This window comes from Schistocerca nitens, chromosome 7 (assembly GCF_023898315.1).
Source record: "Schistocerca nitens isolate TAMUIC-IGC-003100 chromosome 7, iqSchNite1.1, whole genome shotgun sequence".
Lineage (NCBI taxonomy): Eukaryota > Metazoa > Arthropoda > Insecta > Orthoptera > Acrididae > Schistocerca > Schistocerca nitens.
In genome coordinates, this window is record NC_064620.1 from 77,180,138 (window position 1) to 77,199,256 (window position 19,119).

General features: G+C 40.8%; 1 non-coding gene across 1 annotated transcript; it reads right to left on the minus strand.

Moving 5' to 3' along the window:
- Nucleotides 1–4,652: 4,652 nt before the first annotated feature.
- Nucleotides 4,653–4,727, minus strand: Trnat-ugu (transfer RNA threonine (anticodon UGU)). The gene has a single exon. It is a non-coding gene; the product is annotated as a tRNA-Thr (tRNA).
- Between the last annotated feature and the right edge of the window lie 14,392 nt (nucleotides 4,728–19,119).

Below are 19,119 nucleotides of genomic sequence, written 5' to 3' on the forward strand. Positions count from 1 at the left end.
TTGTGGTGTATTTGTGTACCTAAAATATGTGTTAACGATCTGATATGACACGTGCACCTTTCATGGGGACACGTGGGTATTGAAAAGTGTAGGGCCCTTATGGCAAGACAGTGTCATTTTACGAAAATGAAAAGAACAATTCAAAATATCTTGAGGACTCATGTAGTTTGTCAAAGGGCGAAATCTTTAAATCTGCCAACTGTAAGCGAATTACAACCTATTGTACCTAGAAAACCGTTATACTGGTTTCAGTGGACATCCAAGGACACCACCCACTGGGAGAGGAGGTGTAAAGTATATATTTGCCGTGTATGATGCTTTCTCTAAATTTTTAGAATATTTCCCCGTGAAAACTTCAACGGCTGCACCCCTCATTCAGAATTTACGAACAGATTTCTTTGTGAACACTGACAAACCACATGTTGTATCTGAGAACGCCACATACTTAACCGGGATCAAATGGAAAACTTTTCTACAAGAACAAAGCAGTCTTGTAGAATGCACCTTTAAGGTATTGAACAGGTTCATGCGAACCTATATCCCGAATCGCCATACCAAGTGGGTAGAATATGTTCCAATTTCTGAGTAACTACATAATAAATAGCCACATTCTGCCACTGGGTACACTCCGATTGAAGTCATATTTGGAAAAAATGAAACCGACGGCTGGCTGTCACCATTAGCAACTGTACCTCGACAAGGTACACCTCAGGTACAAATCATAACAGAGACGTTTAATAATTTAACGAGATGTGCTGAACAATGAAAGCAGAAAAATGATAAGAAAATAAAAAAGGTAACACTATATCAACCTGGTGACTTGGTGTTAGTAAGGACCCACCCCAAATTTTCTATGTTAGTTAAAAAGAATTATAAGTGGCAACGGTACACGACGGACCTTACAAAATCATGGACATACCTCACGGGTGTAGTGGTTTGTTGGACGATGTCAAGTCTGAAGATTTAAAAGGACTATACCCATACAAGGATCTGAAGACATTTCCTCTACAGAGCGGTGTTCACATGTGTAAATAGTAGCTTAAGCGTATTGTATGTTTTTTTGTATATGTAAATGTTATAGTTTCTGTGTAGTATGTAAGAAGAGTGATGCACAAAGAATTTGTGCTATGTATTTCTGTAGATGTTAAAAGTAGCAGTAACATGAAAATAATTGCTATTTTAAAGAGAATAATAAACGTAGATTTAAGAATATTTTTCAAATCTCATTTAAGGATGTTTTAAAACCTTATTCAAAACGTGCAACAGCATGTAAAGCTGAAAGAATTTTGTTTGTGTGTAGAGAACGTTTCTTTTTATTGTTAATAGTAATGGAGATTGTGAAATCAAATATTATATAGATTATTCCATACATAGCTATTTGTAGTTCAAGCTTGAACATTATTCTCATTTACTATCGATCATGAGTGTAAGGGGCATAACACCTAAGGTACCTCATGTGTTGTGGACAAGGAACGAATTGAAATCAGCAAACGCGAGTAATGCGAGGCCCTGCTAACACGTAATGCTACCTGCTAAGGGAGGGGTTTTCACGAGTTTATCGTGTAACTGCAATTCATATTCTAACCATAATCTAGGAACTTGCACGTTAGGCCCAGGTTACAAAATGAATAAAGATTACTTGAAGCAATTTTTTTGTAAAGTCGAGCCTGGCTCTGGAGGGCAAGTAGTCTATCAGTAAGCAGACATTACATGGGACTTACCTCAGATCAGACGCAAATACCATTGTATTGTCAAAAATCTGATCGAAAGTTCATCTGTAATTGAAAGTTGGAAGTATGTATTTTGTGAAAGAGACTGGTGGAACCCAGCATGAACCAAAATCCAGTTTCGATTGAGTTAAATGTATTAGTGCTTGTGAACTAACCGAGACAGTTAATTTGAACGGGGAACAACTGTGAAACTGAAACTGTGACTACGAACAGTGAAGTGCAGATATTGAACGTTCAATAGCCGCGAACACGCGAAACGCCAATATTATGCACAAGAAACTGAGTGTTCTTATAAATGTAAATTAGCAATAAGTAATGAACCCACAACCAGTGTTTTAGGGACAGACTGTATTTTCATGAAGTACAACAATGAGAGTTTGGAATGCTATGCACGGACTGCTGTAAGTACAGCGAATGCAGCAGCAGCGAATGTTCTGGGCTAAGAAGCGTACTCGCATTTGGACGCTCAAAAGTGCAGCGGAAAAATGAAAATGATTTTAACAGAACTGAAACTGAAGTGTAACGAAAACGGTGTCATGTATAAATTTGCATGCCAAGGAAAAAGAGCCATGTCATGTTTTTCTGCGAGACAATGCTGACTTGACACTTCGCAACCGCTGAAAACTACACGTCAACTGCCGAACTAATAAACTTTCCTATCCCACTAGCCCTAACATCTGCAGCGGGAAGGGAATATTTCGTTGTGCCTGTGTGTGTTGCATGTACAATTCCGGAGATGCGTAGCTGTGCAGAATCTGGTCAACGAGCGCGGGGGGCAGCCCTTATCCCACTGCGACTCGCCCGGCCGCTGACAGATGCGCATCGCCAGCAGCCCGGTGGATCAGCTGATTCTGACGTTCAACGCTGACGGGAGCCACGCCTACGCCGTTGACCTCTCCATCGCCACGACGGACGCAGAGCTCAGACCACCAACGCCGTCGGAAGCTGAACGTCGTGACGTGGGACACCAGTTCCACGACAACAAATGACAACCTTGATCAATAACAACATAAACTCTTATACTGTCACATACACAAAAATTTTGTTACGATGTATCATTTGTCATCATAACAGTCAATTCTCTTGCATGTTGTAACAAATAGTTAGTCACTGTCATACGCATTCCATTTCTTAACTGACGTCGTATAAATAATTAATTGAAAATAATCGAAGCGGATTGGTCTATTGCTCCGCCTAGGTTTTCACCACGCCTCGCCGAATGGGGAACGAAAAGCTAATACCCCTGGGATTGTGTAAATTCCAGACTATCTTGTAATTGAGTGCCTCTGAGCCCTACAAAAGCTGCAATAGCCAAAAGCAGCGCCGGCCGGTGTGGCCGAGAGGTTCTAGGTGCTTCAGTCTGGAACCGCGCGACCGCTACGGTCGCAGGTTCGAATCCTGCCTCGGGCATGTATGTGCGTGATGTCCTTAGGCTAGTTAGGTTTAAGTAGTTCTAAGTTCTATGGGACTGATGACCTCAGATGTGAAGTTCCATAGTTCTCAGAGCCATTTTGAACCAAAAGCAGCCAAAACGACAGTATGACCTCGGGATAATGATAAAACTTACAAAATGGTTTAAAAAATAAAGTGTCATGTGATAAATGACATTTCACTGGTATACCATGTCCGTTTTGTACATAATTCCATTTGTATTCAATTGTATACTATGTCCTTTTGTAAATAACTCCATTTACGAGTATATTGTTTGTTGTGCAACAACCATCACTTAGTACAATTTCTGAGAACGATGATAACATCGGTGGAAGGAACATGTGATCGATCTATGTGAAGGAGTATTGTAACTGTTACCTAAATTGTGAATTATCTAAAATGTAGAAAACTGCTTTTGCAAACACTGTGGACGCAAGTAGGGAAATGTTACTGTCAAAAAATTGGTACATTTTATACGACGAACATTTCAGGGGGCATTGTGCCGTCCCCAGTGGAAATATTGCAAAAAACTCGAACGTGATATTTAAAAACAAATAAAGTGGACGAGATGTTGTGTGTGAATACTGACCGCTCAGGCGGTAGATAATTTTTCTCGTGTGTATTATTATTACTATTATTATTATATAAAATACCGAAGAGACTGTCGATTGCAAAGAGCAAAAAGTACATATTAGTTAACAATGGACAATTTAGGTAAAGAAGGACGGTATTCATTTGTATTCTTTTATCTGTTCACTCTTTCTCTTGTCTGCCGTGTGAGAAATCGGACATATGGTTCGCTGGTTGGTTGTACCTCCTAAATGAGATATCACAGTTACACAACCATAGAGCTGCCTACCTTCACCAAAAGGCTGCCACGATAAAATATCAGCCGCTAGCATTACGACCGTCGCGTACCAACGATCCATCAGTCCAAATGTCCTCGCACAGAGCCAGATCTCACCGCGTGTGGGGAAACAAGTTCACTGGTGTGGTGTCTTGGCCGGCGCGGTTGGTTAACCGGCAGTTCTGAAATCAACTGCGCTGAACTACACCAATCCGAATTCCCCAGGACAAACTGTGACTTTTGGCCCGGTGCGAGGCCGTTTGCTGTAACTGATAGTTTGCACACGGCATATAGAATACGCTGACATAGAGTAACAACTGCGTAACGAAGTAATGTGGTTTTTGAAAGTTTCCCGACGTGAAGTGTATTCCGTGAAGTTTCGGGATCGCAGCCGGATAACATCGACTTCCTGCCACGATATTTCTGCTGACAAGCTTTCAGCCATCTTCAGGTGGGTGTTCTGCACTTTCATGGAATAAACTAATAATGTCTGTTAATAACGATAACATTACATTTGTTAAGGCTGATATTTTACCTTTGTCTTTGTTTTCTGAGTATTGGCTCACTTCGATATGATAATTAAATGAACACCCTAGATGCAAGCAGGCGTTGATACACATCATTGGGGACATGTTGAAAATGTGTGCCCCGACCGGGACTCGAACCCGGGATCTCCTGCTTACATGGCAGACGCTCTATCCATCTGAGCCACCGCGGGCACAGAGTATAATGCGTCTGCAGGGACTTATCCCTTGCACGCTCCCCGTGAGATCCACATTCCCAACATGTCCACAACACTACATTCGTAGTGCGCCTAATAGATGTTTGCCCATCATACTCATTACTCGTGGCAGATTAATCTACCAAGTCCCGCACGAGTTCGGGCATATCATTAGACGAATACAGTCAGTAACAGTTCCTTCCGATACAGTTCTCAAACGACTGTTAGTTTTCCGTATCTACCTTGGTGACGTTTTTTCGCAAACGGACATTCGTTGAGCATTGTACTGTTGACAGTGAGAGTTTTACCATCTAATCGCAAGTGCGTTCCGAAGTTAGTGAGCTGAGAAGTGTAGTGGAGGCAGTCAGAATTTTGGGGAACAGTGAAATCGATGAAAGCTGTAGGCAGGGAGGAAAAATATAAATTAGAAATATAGAGAGAAACATGAGAATGGCGAGTGGTTGTGCTGACTAAAGCTGTTAGGACTGAAACGTTCGTTACTCAAGCAATAAATATTTTTACATACGTGTGCCAACAACCTCCTATTAAATTAATGTGAACAATACTCAAGCTATATTAAAATCTAAACAGTGACGCGGGATGGATACCAGGCAACTGACCACTGATGTGAACCTTCCGTTGTTGATATGCACTGATTTCTTCCTCCTGAAATAAAAAAAATAAATCTGATTGCCTTTAATTTTTAGAATTTAGTGTCCGCGAAATATGCGTTGCAAAGTCCATGGCAGCTTACACGACCAGTAGCAGCCAAATACTACAGAAAAATAGCCAAACAAATGTATCAGCTCGTTTCCATCCCCACGCCACCTGTGGAAAATCCAAACCAACGCATGACACTGCTGGCGAACATGTCACAGCAAAACTACTACCTCTGCCAATGTCTGTCGTCTACTATTGCCAGAAAATAGTACACCATTAGCTTTTTAACACGTGTAAAAATCTTCCTCTTTAGGATATTTTGGTGGCAGAAAAGTACTGCTCCATCAATCACCAATGTGAAAGCAGGAACATGGTAGAATTCAGTCATCGGCATTTGTTGCTTATATCTCCTTTGTAAATAGGAATAATAACAATGAATGTACCGCATCCCCAACATCATACTACATGGACAATTTTATGAGCATATCGGCCAACGTATACAGTCACACGAACTACATTGTTATTCACACGTGTTTACTAATTTTCAGAATTCTGGGAGGCATGACGTCAGTAACTATTCTGGTTAAACATGCAATATTGGAAAAATTTTGCTTTTGTTTTTACAGCTACGCGAAAAAAGTCTGTGTTTGTACTGTAGGTGGAAGACTGACATAGGGTCTTCATACGTCCAAATCTAAATTGGATGGTGATGGGACATCATCTGGTATAATTTTCATTAAAAATGAAACTTCTCCAGCTGTATTTAAGATTCCATATTTATTTGGCTACTAGTTTCGATGTTGCGTCAAGCCCATCTTTAGGCCATATATAACACACCATACATAAAACAAACAATGCGAGACATCAGTAGTCCGTGAGCTATTGTACAAAATAAATAATTATAAACATATTATGGAAAGGATGAATTCATTAACAGTAGTTACATTTCATTCATTTTCATTAAAACGCACTTTCCCCTGACATTAGCAATTTGTATGCGGCAAACAAGTACAAATGAGGTTCCATTACAGATCAATATCAGACCTCCCTTAGACAGAATCTATACTTGACACATCATCATCTTTCGTTTATAGTAGTCAGTGCTACAATCCAGTGTTATCTCAATCGTTTGATGTGCCCTTTATGCAGAATAGTGTTAAACCCCCCCCCCCCCCACACTCATGATCTTTCTCGTAAATGAGTGGAAAATCAATATATTAAAACTAGTAATTTTATGCAAGAACAGGTTTATGAGGACAGGAGAAATGAGTAAGTACTTATGGTGTAACGATGCTACAAATGTTATACTTTAGTCGTCCAAGTAAGTGGGTGATTTAGCGTTTCAATGATTGTTGTTGACTTATGTCAACCCTTGCCTAGATTAAGTACAACAATACGAGAGTTATACTTTGTATATCTGAATGTGTACTCTTCTTTAGTAATTAGTTATTAGACGAACTACAAGTATTTTACATATGTGACGAGCTTTTTTGACTGACAACACCCTATTTACTTCTATTTGGAACACCGTTATGTACTTGATCTTTCTTTTACTAATGCAGGGCTATTAGAATTGGGTTACTTTACATCTGAGTCACGGCCGTAAATGAGGAACTGACATTGAAATGGTACATTTTGGTGACATGTTAGCTTAGATTTCTCTTGTTGTCTACTGATGTCTCACATTGTTTGTTTTATGTATCGTGTGTTATATAGCGCCTGAAGATGGCGTTGACGCAACGTCGAAAGTAGTATCTAAATAAATATGAAATCTTAAGTACAGCTGGAGGAGATTCATTTTTGATAAAAATGACATAGGAATGGTTAATGACTTACAGCTGACTTGTCGTTAAGTTAATCATTCGCAGTTGCAGTGGGCGGGGAGCGGCAGCTTCGCGGGCCTATCGCAACTAGTAGCGTAACGTCTCTATGGAAAATTCTTAGTATCATCACAGCTGTGCAGACGGCTACTGTTTCGTCTGCAGCCGTTAGCGCTTCGCAGTTCACTTAAAAGGTTGCAACTGCGCTGCGAGTTGCCTGGGAGAGTTTTACGCCATTTCGATTATAGTATCTTCCAACACTATATTTATGTAACAATGGTTTTACGTATCAGTATAAAAGCAAGTCACAAATACATTCAAAGGAACTACTTTTTTAATCAAACGTATTTACTAATTTCCAGAATTCTGGAAGACATGTCGTCAGCAACTGTTCTGGTGTAGAGTGCAGTAAATTGCAGAGAATTGTCAAAGTAGCAATATCAATTTCCTTTATTATCTGATGACTAGTTTCGAGTTTAAGCTCATTCAGAAACGATCTTAAAAAACAGAAACCAAATAGCAAGTATTTTCTACTTCAGAAGACTTTCCACAGTACAAAGATAATTGATGGACGTGGTACATACCTTTAAGCTGTGCAATAATATACATTACGACAGCTACATGAATACTAATTGCAGCTAAACACATATTTAGTTTAAAGCAGTACAGATCTGATATTCATTCACCTAACTCAGACATCGAAGTGTGAAAGATATTAGGAAGACAAGGGTAGGGGGTGTTTATCTGAACTGTGTCGTCTACGGGTCGCATTCTTTTAGTGTATTTTTTCCCTTTTTGTCAGTTTTTTGTAAAGTGATTAACTGCACATGCGGAGACGACCATGGGAGAATATGTATTTGAAATACAAGCAAAAATCATTACACGAGGATACTTAAGACACAATTTATAAAGTCTCTTATGCCAGCGCCATATTCGGCAAATCGATGAAAGAAATTTTGAAGGTGTCAACAAAGGTAGTACACAAAGACACATTTTCAGAACATTGACAAACAGAATGACAGACAAACCTAAAAGACAACTTAGTACGACATAGCTAGATAGGGAAGTCCAACATGAATCAGCCGCACAGTCAGGTATAAAACCATTACATAAAAATAAGAAATAAGACAATGGTAAAACCAAGCAGTCAGGCGTAAAACCATTATGTAGAATCGGACATAAAATAGGAGTACATCTACCTTTAAAACATGGTGGTAAATTTCCACAGTAAAAAAAATAAAAACCCTACACACACACACACACACACACACACACACACACACACATACACAAAATCGGAATTGCCATAATATGCCTGATGGAACGTCCGGACACTGGTGTGCGGCGAGGGAGGTGGGAAGGGAGTGGTGAGGGGCGGATGAAAAGGAGGGAGGGAAAGATGGAGGGGGGGGGGGTTGGGAGAACTTAATTTAAAGCAGAGTCTAGGAGTATACTGATAGCGAAGCAAATATGCGAAAGTAACCATCGCAGTGTCTCACAGCAGCAGAGAGTATTGACATAACAGGCCAAAGTGGACCATAAATCCAGCATGTGAGAATTTTAAGAGCACCGAGGTAGTTGTAAATCATCTCTAAAAATAACAGAAGGAGGTGTGTACGGGAGCTGCTCTTAGAGGCCGCAGTTCCGATAAGCGTCCCCTGTCCTAGTATTCCTAATATCTTCCTCACTCTGTCTCATTTAGGTGAATGAAGCGAGATAAAATAAACTTTAGTGCCTGATAGTATTGCTGAAGCAAATTTATCTTTACGTTTCAACGAAATAGCTGATTTTGTTTCATTGTGACAAGTAACAAAAAATAAATACCATAATTATAAGAGACTGATGGACACTAATCTGAAGATAGCTGGACGATTGCCAGCATAAATATCGTGGAAAGAAATAAAGATATCCGGCTGCAATCCCGAAACCTCATCGAACGTAACAAAAGTGTTACGTATATATATTTTTTTGTAATGTACGCTCAGTTGCTTGTATATTATTTAAACCTTTAAGAAAATGATTCTTCAAACTAAAACGTTATAAAACACAATTTTCCACAGACGAAATAAAAGCATAGTTACTGACAACGCTACCAGGTGGCAAAACTTGTTATACTTACGGAGCACTAGCATATATATTGAGACACGTGGAACAGATTTATTTTTAAACTGACAAATAAAATAAAAAAGTTTCTGCTGAGTATTAATGTCTTAAATTTGTGTGTTTCTTGAAAGTGTGTTAATGTCTTGGATTTACTGTGTCAGTATAAAGGCAACATTTAACATTTCCACCAGTTCAGTTAACAATAATAATGAGTAGGGCAAATTTTGAAATATTTCATACGAATTACTTGTTTGATGTTGTTAATTATTTGAGAACTGCATTTCTTTTGTTCCTTTTGTCATGCTGATGCACTATTTGCACATTACAATGAAAAATTAGATGTATTTCTACTTTGACGTAGTCTTGGAGGCAAACAGCATCTTAGGATAGGTATCAGTATTGTCTGTCCCAAAGAATGAAGTGAAATAGCTGTGGGGAATTCTTCGTACGTACACCTCCTTCCTATGTACCGACGTATAGCAGTCAGTCTTTAGCGCAGGATGATGAATTGATTCGTGATTATGTCCTTTCACCCGATAACGGACGCATCACGGAGGCAATAAAAGAAGGATGGTTATAACGTTTCAGTTATATAAAAATGAAGTTACATAGCTTCTGTTTTCTTTACAGTTAAGTGTCTGTAGTCTTTGAACACACAGAAATTTACCTGTCACAGCACTGTAGCACAGTTCGCCGTCAGATGAACCAAAATAAAATGAAGTAGTGCGTTGATAAAGTGGAATATTGTGTTGTAGTTCGTTCCCTGTGTTCGAAAGTGAACAACGCGGCAGCAGTTGGTGGAAGTCTACAGTAACAATGCATCATCATGTGACACAGTGCTTCGGCAGCGAAGACGCCTTCACAATTCTCGGATAATCTTATCCACGAAGAACGAAGTGGCCAACTATCTCTCAGTGGAGAACCGAGAATCGAAAGCGAAATGGGAGCCCTGGTACTTGAAGATCGGCTTATCACAGTCGGGGCTATATGTGGAAAAACTGAAAAGAGTCAAGGTTCAGTTGTCATCGTCTTGCACGCTATTTTATGTATGAGAAGGTCACCGCTCACTGGGTTCCGCGACTACTCATGCCCACTCAAAAATCCCTCTCGACTGAAGCAGCAGTGGAGGTGTAACAACTGTGTACGGCCTATCCAGATGACGCCCCTAACCACCCTACCAGTGTTGGAAGCAACGCTACTCCGCGAGAGAAACGGACGAAAGAAGCAATGGAAGTATGAGGATTCAGCACGGCCACGAAATTGAAAGACCTACCTATCATCGAGTAAAGTGATGCTGATTAAATTTTTTGGACTGCCGTAGCGTGATACTGATAGATTCCAAAGCGTCTGAGGGGTGGTTTAGGCTCCACGGCAACGGCCCAGCTCATTCTCCGTAGCAGAAGCTGCACCTTCGGGCTATCGAAATTTGCCTCATCTTCGTATAAAACTGAAATAGCGCCGAGTGACTTATTCATCCTTCCTCGCATGAAGGGACCACTGACTGGCAGGCATTTCCTATGAATGACAATGAGCTACTTTTTGAGACTGGACAGACAAACATCCAGGCTTCTATAACCAAGGCTTCCATCAGGACATCCATCATTTTGAATCATGTGTCGCATTAAAGGTTGGATATGTAGAGGAGGAAAGATGCCACCTCTCCAAGCGTCATAGTCCCAGCTTCATGTTTTTCGAGGTGATAATTAAAATTTTTACTATTCTTCATATTATAAGTAGTTTCCAGTGAGAATTCTTCAACCAGCTATATATGGCTCTGTCGTCTTCTATATGAAAGCCATCTTTTTGCCATTCAGTTTTTCATTTTCTTTTTTTATCTTCCTTCTTCTTTTTCCCAGCGTTTATTCCTTCTATAACAGTGTCAGATGTTTAGAATTTGGCAAATTGTATTTTGTTGAGTGACTCTGTGGACGTGTGAAATTCTTGATACGACAGACGTCAAGGTAATCCATCTGTCTGTGAACTGTGTAAGCATTTTTCTGTGTGTTATCGTATTTAGTTGTTTGTATCTCGCATTCTCTGACAAGGAAACATCACCAACGTGGCCTTATATTGTAAGGAGAGAAAAGCACACTAGCATGATATCAGCCTTCGCAGTCAATCCTGTGCGAAAATTTGAGCCATAATTCTGGTAGTGCGCAGTTATGAGATTCTGAAAAATGCAGTTTTTAAACTTCCGCGGCACACCGGTTGTTTGTCATTCGCTCCGCCCCACTGCAGTCACCTAATAGCCGAGCACGAAGTACTGTACAGCAGAGTTCAACCAGAACCCTGCTGTTTCCCGGCTGTCGACGGCGAGGGAACAGGAAAGGGGAGGCGGACGCTTCTGTCAAATGTGTTCCGAAATCTTGTTACAGAACACACGATACTAGAAAAGTAGTAAGTAACCTCACACACATACTCGTTCAATATTATTTTAACAGTATTCTCGAATTTATATGCTACACGTCTACATATACCTCAAAGCCAAAATTAATAACCCCATAAAAATGAAAAATTACTATGAAACGAAGTTACTGATTTTAGATTTAGGATTTAATAGTGGCAATCACGTTAAAAACAGCGCATCTTCTGCAAATTGAGTTTATTTTAACAGTGTCAGCCTTAAAATCCAAACAAAATAACGCGCAACAGCGATGTTAAAAATTATATACTGCTACGCTGCTTCTTTAATGACACAATTCTTTTCATCCATTTCCGCTGCATTGATGAATCGCAACATAAAAATCAATGCAAAGAGGTATCTGGCACCAGCTTGAGGTTATTGATACAATGTAGAAAGAATGTTACCGGAGTCACAGCACTATTTCAGAATCCTCTTACTCCCTCCACTGTACAGTAGTTCGCGCCCTGGTATTAGGCGAATGTAGAGGGGCGTAGGGAATGACAAATACCCGGTACGTCAGAAGCGTTTAAAAGACGTACTTTCAGAAGGTCATTACTGTGTACTACCAGATTTATAGCCCAAACTATCATGCCGGATCGATCGCTGGGTCTGATATCTTGTAGGTAATTACAGGATGTATATATAGCCACAACGGTTGCACTTTTTTTTGTCAGTTGACCATGGTTTCGATTGCACTAGAGAAATCTTCACCAGAATGGAATTCATGTAATCACAACGTGGTTGGAAACGTCTGAACAAATTACATCCTGTAATGAAATTGCTGGATCACAGCCAGTCAAAATGTTTAATATCTTCTATGTGTCCTTCTTGCTTCTTAAAAAGTGTGATTTAAAGTTGAAGTTGCCTTGTGAGGCAAAATTACGGGATCAAGCCTGCACTTGCCTACGTTTGCCTAAATTTGCGTGGCCGGCCGGTGTGGCCGAGCGGTTCTAGGCGCTTCAGTCTGGTTGCAGTTTCTAATCCTGCCCCGGGCATGGATGCGTATGATGTCCTTACGTTAGTTAGGTTTAAGTAGTTCTCAGTTCTAGGGGACTGATGATCTCAGCTGTTATGTCCCATAGTGCTCAGAGCCATTTGAACCATTTTTGAAATTTGCGTGGAAATCCATCTAAATATCACTCTCAGGGTTACCGGCGTACCATCCCATGGTCACAAATCCACCACCCGTATTATATCCGTGTTTGGCTCACCTCCCTACCTTGCAAGCAGCACACTGCGCGTTACGCTATACCAGGATGTCTGGTTTTAGTTTCGTTACATAAAGGCAAGAAGCAGCAGAGTCTAAATGTCGAATTTCTCTTCGTCTCCCCTTTCAGCGGCTATTATCTGGAAAAGCTTCATACTACAAAATTAATTACCATTTCGAACTGGTGGCGGGGAACGAATCGGTCGTGCTAACCTTCCTCCGCCCCGCCCCCCCCCCCACTCCAATGTTGTCGCCTAGTTCGCAATTTTTTTTTAAATTCTCAACGTTTTTTTGGGCACCCCCCCCCCCCCCCCTCTCACTCTCCTGTTTGGTTCCATTCCATTTAAAAATGAGCTTTATAATATTTGGGTACGGTAGCACAACGAGATGGGGTACCCCTGTGCCGTCAAATGCGGAAAATTGCTAAAAATACACTCTATGGGAGAAAAACGACGCACCACGAAGGAATTATACAAATGCGATGGATGTCGCTAGATGTGATATCACGTACAGAAAAACAAGTGATCACAATTTCAGTAGAACTGAGTAATTTATTCAAAAGAAAGAGCTTCACAAACTAAACAAGTCAACAACGCGTTGGTGCACATAAGGCCATTACGCAAGCAGTTATTTGTCTTGGCACTCACTGATAAAGTTTTTGGCTGTGCTTCTGAGGGATACTGTGCTGAATTCTGTCAACTGTCGCCTTAAATCGTCAAAATTCGGCGATAGTTAAGGGCACTGCCCGTAATGCTCCTAAAGTTCTCTATTGCTAGTCAAGGTTGGGTTTCTCAGGCAAGAAGACAAACCGTAGACGCTCTCTCCGCGTGTGGACGGACGTTATGTTGCTGAAATGTAAGCAAAGGATGGCTTTTCATGAAGGACAACAAAACCAGGCGTCGAATGTCGCCGATGTAACGCTGTGCTGTAGGAGCACCGTGGACGACAACTAAAGCGCTCCTGCTATGAAAAGAAATAGTACACTAGACCGCTGCTCCTGGTTGTCGAGCCGTATGGCGGGCAACAGTCACTCTGGTATCCCCCCACTGTCCGGGTGTTTACAGGCACGTCGTAGCAGGTCATCGTGAGTCAGTTCGAGGTGGGACCCACCACTGAAGACAATTCTACTCCAGTCAATGAGATTCCAGGGCGAAGACGTGTCTGGAGACGCCCATAACCGCAGCTGAACACCAATCTGTCCGTCGCCCGACAACCAGGGGTAATGGTCTGATTTGCCATTTATTTTCATAGCGGGTCCCTTTTGGTTGTTATCCGCGGCATCCTTACTGCACAGTGGTACGACGGGAACACCCTTCACCCTTTTTCTTGCCCTTCGTGGCAAGCCATCCTAGGCTTATCTTTCAGCAAGATAACGCCCGCTGGCACACAGCGCCAATTTTTACTCCTTGTCTTCGTGCTTTCCAAAACTTCCTGTGGCCGGCAACGTCGCCGGATTTCTCCCCAAGTGAGAAATTTTGGAGCATCATGGACAGGTCCCTCCAGTCATATCTGGTTTTTGACGAAATGTCGAGCCAATTGGGCTGAATTTTGCACGATGTTCCTCGGTAGAGCATCCATGAATTGTATCAACCAGAGCTAATCCAAATAACTGCTTGCACAAGGGCCAGAGTGGGACCAATGCGATATTGACTTGCTCAATTTGTGAAGCTCCTTCTCTTGACTAAAACGTATAATTTTTCTGAGACTCGAATCATTTGGTTGTCTGCAAATGTAAATCACATCTGCCAATTTCCATCCCATTCTGATAGTTTCCTCGTGGTGATTTATTTTTGGCTTAGAGTGTGACACTATCAGCATCGTAAAATATTACGTCTCCCCTACAAATGCATTCACAAGCAATTCTATTTCTTTCTTATTTTCCTTAACTAAATGCGTTCTCGTGTCACAGTTCGCAATGAATGAGTGACAGGGCTGAGTAACCCCGTCCAACACAGAACCTTTTCTCTTTCGAGGGAAGCAAGCAATTGTAGCAAGGACAATGTCGTCTTCAGTCCGTTTACGTTTGAAAATTCACTTACTGGGATATCATTCCAATGAAATAAGTGGTTGAAAACAGTCGTAATTTACACGTTCAAGGTGTTATTCTACAATTTTCTGGCGTGTATTTTAATTCTACTAGAAGCTGCCACGCTAATTGCTTGCGTATTGACTATTTACTGGATAAAGCACAAATTCCGACACAGTATACATGGAACGACTTCGACAGATGTAGAAGTAACATCAGTGGTGCCCCAAGGAAGTGTGTTAGGACCCTTACTGTTTATGTTGTATATGAATGACCTTGCAGGCAAAATCATCAATAGAAGATTACTGTCTGAAAAAAGATCTTGCTAAGATCTCAAAGTGGGTTAAGATGGGCAACTTACTTTAGATGTTCAGAAATGTAAAATTCAACATTTCAGAAAACGAATGAACGTAATAACCTATGCCTAAAATATCAATGCGTCACAGCTGCACTCTTTCAGCTCACAAAAATGTGTGGGTGTAACAAGCTGTGTGGATATGAAATGGAACGATCATATAGGATCAGTAATATGTAATAATGTTACTTATAATCCGTCTTGATTGCAAATTTTTTATTCATAAGACCGGTTTCGGTTCATTCAGAACCATCCTCAGATCTGATATTCCAGTTACAGGAGTAACCCGTCCAAATCCAGCAACTTTCACATGCTGCTAATGTGACGCACCCGTCCAAATCCAACAACTTTCACATGCTGCTAATGTGACGCAATGAAGACGGATTATAAGTAAAATTATAAAATCACTGATTGCTGTTATCCCATCAGACATTATGTCTGTTTTTGCAAAGTAATATGTAAGGCAGATTATATAATGCTATGCATAGGTAGAAGACTAAGGAAAAGGCAGTCAGTCTAGAAAGGAGATTGCTTACAAATCACTCGTGCGACCCATACTAGAATATCGACAAGTGTGTGAGATACATTCCACTTAGGACTAAAAGGGAATACTGAAAGCACACAGAGAAGGGAATCGCGAATAGTAAAAAAATATTAGTCTGGGACAGCGTCACCGAGATGACGCAATAATTTAAATGGGAGATATTTGAATATAGACCAAACTATCCCGTGAAAGCCAGATTAGCAAGTTTATAGAACCAGCTTAAAGTGATAAATCTATGAGTATACTACAATACATTCTTATAGCTATCATTGGGTTCACGCAGACTAGGTTATACTAACTAGGGTGCGCACAGAGGCATTCAAACAACAATTCTTCCCATGCTCTATATGTGAATGGAACGAGGAAACGTCCTAATGAATGGTACAGTGGGAAGTAAAGTACACTCTGCCAAGCACTTCACAGTAGTCTGCAGAGGATGATTGTAGATGTAGCTGTACATGTAGTAACAAAAATTAGATGCCTTTGGTGTACAATGGAGACCACTACAAAAGTATAATGGATAATCGTCGAACGTTTATAAGCGGAAAGAATCAGATTTTGTTCAAGATCTTTATGACACTTTGACGTAGATCTTCCTAACGCTTTGAATATTATTTTTATTGAAACAAATAACTTGCTTTGCATCAACCATTAGTAGAAAGGACGATCATACGTCATGTATGGAATCGATTACCACCTACCAGAGAAAGAAAGAAATGCATCTGAGCGAGCAGAAACAGCTAGAAAGAGGCGACACCGATGCGAATGAAAATTTCAGCAGTTCTGTTCGTCATTTATTAATGAAACTGTGATACAAATTTTATATAGAGAGACGTATGAAAGTAAAATAAGAGAAATCAGTTCTCATGTTTACTCATATTCTGGTCGTTTAATTTTCTGTCATTCAGATCGTTCTTACCTTCCTTTTCTCCGATCAAGTTTCCGAAATGGCGACGTAAAGCTGATGTTGAGAATTATTTTATTCTTAAAAAATAGAAGAAGACGTCAAGCAGTGATGAGTCCCAAACTTGTTCCTGCCTTTGATAAAAGGAGGATCAGTGAGCGGATAGCAATTTACATCCTGATAGCTACAGTCGAAGCGCTACATCAATTACAGGCAGTTATGTGGCAACAGGAATTCTACTAGAAAGTCCCGGGAGAAACTCCGCAAGAAAAAAACGACGTTTATAATGAACCAGTTTAAGAATATGAAATAGAGCCAACGAAAGGAAATGAATTGCTTTAATAAACTTACTGCGGATGTGGCCGTCCTTTAAAATTGTGGTACTGAACAACTTCTTGGAGTGCCTATACTGAGATATGATACTAGAAAAGAGTAGGAGGCAGTAGTGAATGAAAGTTACTGCATACGATATTCAGTTCTGCGTTAAATCTTTGCTTTTTGACACAATAGCGTTAATTATGAGAACTTTTACAGGTGCGCGTATTTTGATTCGAAAACTGGTACAAATGATAGCTTGTATTTGCGTTATAAATGTAACTTGTGTAAGAGTGTTTTTAGAGACGTAGTTCTAAAAACACAGGAATACATAACGCGAAATTGATGAGCCGATAGTGCTCGAATGCTCAGTTTTGTTTTCTGATACTACAATGAAAATGGTGAATGCAATGAATCATGAGGCAGAACAAACACTTGAAAATACTGTAAGTTCAAGTAAGAACCTACTAAATCCCTTAAATCATCAATAATATGGTCGAACAGTTTGTTCTTGATAAAAATGAGTCTTATGAGACTTGAGTGACCAGTTTCTCAAGAGAGTTCCTTCGCAATGGCATGTAAATCAGCTAGGCCATAAACTGAACGCTGTACATAATCCAGTACAAAGAGGCTCATGGAGATGTAAAAGAAATTATTTCCAAAAAACGAGGAACACAAGCTTTATGTGCCTCACACTGTATCGTCGTAAATGATCAGGGCGTAAAAATGAATCTGTATCAATGAATGGAAATTAATACGAATTAAATGTCATTTGCCCCACAAACGTTGTACATATAGACCAATAGATTGTATTACTAAAGTTTATGCAACGAATTATTATTAATTAAGATGAAATTAGCTTCTACAGTGTAATACACTTTGAGATAAAAAAAATAAATGAGATTGTTATGTGATGCTTTTCCCTACTTTACAATAAAAGAGCCAATCTCCTATGGAGCTAGAGTTACACCTAACAAATTTATCATTCTATTGAACCAAACCAGGGGAAAGAACAAAGAAACTATAATTTTTCAATGCTGAGATCCCCATTGTGTCCCCCTGACTATCACCGATGCAGAATTATTTCAGACAAAACTAACTTGAAGCAGGTGTGGTGGCCTTAAATACTCAATTTAGAATTAATGTTCACTCATGAGTGACTGTGTGCCGATTTAAAACGTATTGGAAGAATAAACTGTGAGTAGGACCTGGATTCGAACCTCAAAGCCTTGCGATTGACGTGCTGATGCTCTGCCTGGCACGTTCAGGGGGTCTCCTGCAACCTCACCAACCCGCAGCGCAGTACCGCTATGCGGGTCATTGCTTCAGCTAAGCAGGCGCACCGACCGAAGTCAACCGAGCTTCGCATGGCTTCGTGGGAAGCAGGCTAGTTCCGAGGATGCGCACAAGAGCAGTGGAGACCTTTGGTGCATCCACCGCGCCATTTTTCCTCAACCAATCCGAGCCCACATCGCTAGACCAATATGTATCTCGTAGTAATCCCCCACGGAAGTATAACTGCTCTCACCTGGGGAGCAGCAGGCAGTTCCGTCTCCGCCAGCAGAAGCAGTAGATCGCCAGCGCCTCGCCGCCAACCTGACTGGACGTCGCTCTTGCCACCCGGGACCACCGCGAATCGCGACCGCTGCTCTGGCCGTGGACACTGATGCTGGAACTCCTTGTATCGCTCATTAGATGGGACTTTAATTTTCTACCTTCTGTGCATGTCTAAAAAGATAGTTGTAGTGTTGTCAGAAGAGCCAACACCGTGTTACTAGTGGAGGCCGAAAACCACTGGTTTTATCTCACGCAGGCTGACGTGAGGAGGGAAGAACTATACTGACGTGAGGTCTGGAACATGACAAGGAATTAGAATTCAGAAAGCGGACGTAATCAGTTTGATACTTAACTTCAATCCATTAATGATGAACGTCGCTCTTGACGATACATGATTTCCAATATCAACCTCAATTGTACCTGAATATGGCACCTTGCTAGGTCGTAGCAAATGACGTAGCTGAAGGCTATGCGAAACTGTCGTCTCTGCAAATG